The sequence below is a fragment of the Adiantum capillus-veneris genome, chromosome 24, assembly GCF_014529385.1.
Source record: "Adiantum capillus-veneris isolate H3 chromosome 24, ASM1452938v2, whole genome shotgun sequence".
Lineage (NCBI taxonomy): Eukaryota > Viridiplantae > Streptophyta > Polypodiopsida > Polypodiales > Pteridaceae > Adiantum > Adiantum capillus-veneris.
The window spans coordinates 33,997,632-34,003,424 of record NC_140954.1 but is presented as its reverse complement, the minus strand read 5'-3'; positions in this window follow the sequence as shown (position 1 = coordinate 34,003,424).

Sequence of the window (5,793 nt, the reverse complement as noted above, 5' to 3'; positions counted from 1 at the left end):
ACATGGTGGTGGAATGGTGCAATCCAATTATTTGGAGGAGATGTTCAATTGGTTTTTTCGCACAACATTTGCTCGTAAGCTCACAATGGAGCATGCGCGACAATCCAAGATTGCTATTGAAGTGCGCAAATGGAGTCGTCAAGAGCATAGCAACAAGTGGCAAATGTCGCAAGGTCCCACCAAGCATGCTGCATGGCGGCGATGCAGAGTGCTACAAGGATCAAAGTGGATACTGCGTGAGTCACTAAACGTGAACGCAGGGTCCAACTCTTAGCGACATGTTTATTTAAAAAATAATACTTCTTTTAAAAAAATTAGTGTGAACAGGGCCCTTTTTAAATGGGTCCTTATAAATATTGCATGCTCTCATAAATCACTCATTTCTTAAGAACAGGTGAGCTCTTACCAACGAAATGGCGCGCACCAAAAAAACCACGAAAGAGCATCCGCCTGCCAACAAAAACACCCTCCAAGGATGTGAGAAGCCGTCATGGCTTAAAGGCACAAGAAAACGGCCACGAACACCTGGCCGTTCCAGGAACTCTTCTGGTAGTGGGCATGGTGGTAGGGCACGGGAGTCATCAAGGACTGTTGAATCTCCACCTCCTCAAGATATAACACCTAGAAAGAGAATGAAGCAACGTGCCCAGCGCTGGAGAGAAGCAGAGGGCCAGCAAACATCAGAGTCCGATAGGGAGCAACCGTCGCGCCCCCAATCACAAGCAGGACCATCCAGGACTCGGGTGGTCAATACAGACACCGAATCAGAGAGTGAGCCACCATGGCTGCGAGAAAACATACCGCGCACACACCGGGTGGCCGTTGGGGGGAAGACATTGCCTCAAGGCAAGGGAGCTCTCCCCACACGACAAGATCGGCAACCAAGGGAAGAGGAAGAATCAGAACAGGCTGCAGAACCAGCCCCTAAGCATGTAAACAGACGCAAGTCTAAGTTTTTCAAGAAGCCTTCACGCCGCCCGCCAGCAAATGTGCAAGTGCCCCCAAGACAACCGCAGCGGCGCCGAAAAATAGCAAGGGCATTTGCAGAAATCCGCCACTACCAGAAGACGACGGAGCTCTTGATTCGACGCGCCCCCTTTGCTCGCACTGTGAAGGAAGTGCTTCAAAGCTATGGAAATCAGTATAGAATGCAAGCAATAGCGCTAGAGGCTATTCAAGAAGCTGCAGAGGCCCACATCATTTCAGTGTTGGAAGATACCAACCTATGTGCCATTCATGCAAAGCGAGTGACAATACAGCCAAAAGATATGCAGCTTGCACGACGATTGCGACGAGACTTCGAGCATTAGCCGAAGTTACCCCTCTTTTTGTATTGCACACCTTTATCTTTGTAATGATTTGACTTTCCAATGACAATATGATCAACAGTTGTGTCTACTCTGTCTATTATCTTTGTAATTTCAAGTTCTGTATGTAATTGTAGTCAATTTCAGTAAATTTGTGCATTTTAAGTAACCTTAGGGGTAGATGAGCCTACAAGGGGCAGAAAAAGGCTTATCTATCCCCAAGGGTACTTAAAATAACCAAATTTACTAAAACCTATTGGTTTTACATCAATATTTTATATGGATCCTTATGGACACCTTTTTTTGGTCATTTCAAGCTTTGAATTCCTTATAGGATATCAAAACTTATAACATATTGTGAAACCAAGTGTCCAACGTAATTTGACTTTTTGATGCAAGGGTGTAGTAGGTAGAGCTAAAGCAAGTGATAGTTTGCTGGAAACTTCATTTCATAATTGATTTGAGCTTTTCTAGTCTCCTTGACTGTGAACATATACTGGGATTGCCATAAAAAGGTTGCATTTAAATGAATGATGCAAAACCAATCCATTGCAATAAATTTGTGCTTTTTAAGTACCCTAGGGGGTAGATTGGCCTATAAGGGGCAAAAAAATGCCTGGCCACAAGGGCGCGCAAATGGCCCATCCAAAACTGATGGATGGGCCATTTGCGCGCCCTTGTGGCCAGGCATTTTTTGCCCCTTATAGGCTAATCTAACCCCCTAGGGTACTTAAAAATCACAAGTATACTCAAATTGACTGCAATTACATACCTTGAAATAACAAAGTCAAAAAACAATTCATATCACCAATTGAAACAATTTTCAAGATTGACAAATCAGATTGAAAAGAATTTGCAATATAGAGACAATTTCAAATATTTTTTATTCCTTCTAGCACCGTGATTTTACATCATGTATCTGAGGAGTTCAAAATTTTTTTGACCATTTCCTGGCGCCTATTTTGCGCGTAAGGCAACTCCCCAGTCAAGAAGGACTGCGCTATGGCATTTGGGTCAGTTGAGCCAATGGAAGCATGTATCCCTATCTGGGCAAGCACTTTACCACGAAAGCCAGTGCCAAACGCTGTGCATACAAGGGATCTACGCACTAGGAACACTTGATGCGCAGTTTGAGCAATGGTACTCAAACACAAAAACTTGCTCAAAGCTTTTAATGACCAAGTCATAAAATGGACTCGGGGAGTAAATTCATTATGGATAATGGCCACATCGCCAGGGGGAGTTGTCCGAGGTAATGCGCAAGGGAAGCTTGAGGTCAAAAGCCCGTCCGCTTGCCACCCGTCCTTGTAGCAAAATCATCAACCTCCACAACATCCTGTCATAAACCGATGGAGGTTGAGAAAAAAGACAACGAAGGATAAAATAGTAACATGAAAATTAGGATACAGTTTACCTCCTGCTCCTTGGCATCCTCCTCCCTGTTGCCCTTTGCATCCAAGTCAATGGTCCCATGCACCACAGATACAAGCTTTGGATCATCATATGGGAGGTTGCATAATGGCATAGGCATCCTAGCAGCCTCAACCTTGGCTTGCGTGGCTTGGAAATCTTCATCAGCCACGTGCAACTGCTCTGCTGCCAGGACCTCCGCACATACAACTGCAATAGTGTCAGCAACAAAGTCCCCATCTGGCAAGAGCTTTCTTTCTAGGGCATCTGGCGTATTGTCTAAGGGACATTTGCTGCTGTTGCATAGCACGCTCAAGCATTCATCCATGCGCAGGCCAAATGCTTTTTCCAAATCATGCAGGAACACAAACTCCTCCTTATCCACTAACACTGAGGAGAAGCGGCTAATTTCTACCTCTGGGATAGCCACATCCGTCAGTGGTAGTGGCACTGGAGTGTCACTAGGGCCAGCCGCAACTATGGATTTCTCAACCACTTCCTCAAGACCCCTAGGGTACTCGAGCTGGTGTGCTTTTCCTTCCGCTGCAGGGTTCATGGGGATAACCTGCTGCTCCTTGGTGTCCTTGATAAAGGACCCAACTTGAAGGTGTGGTAAGCGGAGCTCTTCCAAATAAGGTTCCTCGCTCACCAAGAAGATAAATGTTGCGAGCCGAGAAAGGTACTCCACCCCCAACTTGCGCTTCTTGAGCGCTGACACCCCAGGGGCTTGCTCGTCCAAGTAATGGCCTGCATTGGTTGCAATTTCTTGGAATCGTTGCAACCGCTTGGCGAATGGGCGATCACCTTTGTGTATATAGCACAAAAGATCGCAAGGCACCCAGATCCCTGCATGTGGGGGGATAGATACAGAATATTTTATGATGTGCTCCTCCATGAACGCAGAAATCTCCTCAAATGCATCCATGTGAAGGGAAATTGTGGCGTCAAGGTCAGGGAGACGAGTAAAAAAGGTGTGGAGGTCCAACTTCCCTTTGTATTTGGTGTCCTCGAGGAAGAGGATGAAGCGTGACAAAGGGGTGGATGTGGGTACAGATGCAGAGGCTGTGGCAGCATCCATGTTTAGCCTGGGGTGTGGATAGAGAGTGGAGGAGCTCAGGAGTTGCAAAAGTGAAAATAGTGAATGAGTTAGGTGCCCCCCCTTTTATAATGTACCCTTTTTTTAAGACATTAAAAAAAAAAGGCACTTTCACCAAAAAATGATTTCTCATCCCAATGCAAAAAATTATATTCAAAGGCATGATTTGCCGAAGCAAATCATGTTGATTACAGCGGGGATCAATATGAAAATTGCAAGAGTTACAAAGTTATAAGATCGATAGCATAGTTCCATCTATCCCCCAGTCCTCCTCGACCTTCAATTTGTTTTCCATTCTCTTCCCAATCTGTGGACATTCATTACAATAAGCATCTAATGATCGACAAACCATGATGTATTGAAAATGTGGTGGAAGGATTCTCACCTTGTGACCTTGTAAACGAAATTGTCCTTGTTGAAGGGCCTCAAAACCCATAATAACCAAATGTTCTCGAACATTACTGAGAGTCCAATGCTTGTTCACTTGGACTGCCTCCAAAGCATCGTTGGGCATCTTCACTGCAATGTCAAAGCTTGCAATAGCACCGTCTACACTCTGTAAGGGAGTCCACACTCCAAGCTTGCACATCCAACGATCATAGTGAAATCGTATGTACAAGGAGGTGCGGGATTTCAAATAGCGCATTCTAATACATGAAGCTCCAACCTTACAACGGTACCGGTCCCCGTTGTGCATGCCCTCCACAAAACCCCAGTCCTCTTCTAAAAGCCTTCCTAATTCCTCGTAATGCGCATCTTTACATACAAGCATTGTGGTAGTCTCCACAAATTCAAACTCTTTAAAAATGTGCACAAAACAATGAATAGGCAAACACCAGCTCAAGCCCACAGACCTAAAAGCTTTAGAGTATTTCAAAGAGTTTTGGACATCCATTATCATCTTTTGCTTGAAAGATGCTACCGACCACAAATCTGGGACCGGCCACTCCATACTTAATAAGGAAGTTACTTTGATGGGTTCAAGCGTTCAAAATGCTTGTGTAGAAGTAGGGACAATATAGGAGTGAGAATAGAAGAAAATCCTTCTTTGAACCAGTTTGGTTGGGCAAAGATGCGGGAACATTATTGCTCCAATATCCGCATGTATAGCATTGAATGTGCCGGAGAGACTATGTAGTGGCTGCTCCTCCACCAACGTGGATGGAAATATGACTATAAATGCATGACAAATGTTAAGTATGAATCCATAATAACATTACACTGTGATTTCACACCTAGCTTTGTATTCTCAAAACATGTACTTACAATGTGTTGGAAATCGAGGTGGTTGTTGCAAGTGCATGGTTGACATTGAGAAAACATGTTGCACAATGGCTATGGTCCCCTTGTCTTTGCGGTTCTTGAAGCCAAGGAGCTTTCCTTTCCAATGAAGATCCAAGTTTGCACGATTCCGCACACGATGAGGGCCAATAGCAGATGGTTGCATGTATACCCAAGCACCTTTGGAGAACTCTTGTGGCACCCACTCATCATCTACACCTCTAGTGTTGTGGCATGCAAGTGCTGTGACCTCATCCTTTGGTCGCCTTTGCGAAGTAGAGTTGGCCATGGTTGAGCAAAGCAAACTAGGAGGAGGAGAAGAACCTTGCTTGTTGCTACAATGTAGGTGTGATAAAGTGATATGAGAAAATGGTCAACCCTTGTGGCAATGGGAGGAGAAGGTGGACAACCCTTGCTTGGTGTGGCACTGGGAGGAGAAGGTGGATAAGCTTTGCTTGGTGTGGTAATGGAAGGTGGTAGGGGAGGAGAGAGTAGCTTCCTTGCTGCAGCAATGGAGATGGTGTAAAGAGAGAGAGTGTTGGAGTAGAGGATGAGTGTGATGGTTGCAACCAAGGAGGGGTTGGAAAAGGGGTTTTAGAGAGAGAAAATCCCTTTTTGCCTAATAACTAATTTTGGGGGAGCTCTGGATAGCAAAAAAAGATTTTTAAAAAGTTTTATAAAAATTTTGAATTTTAGGGT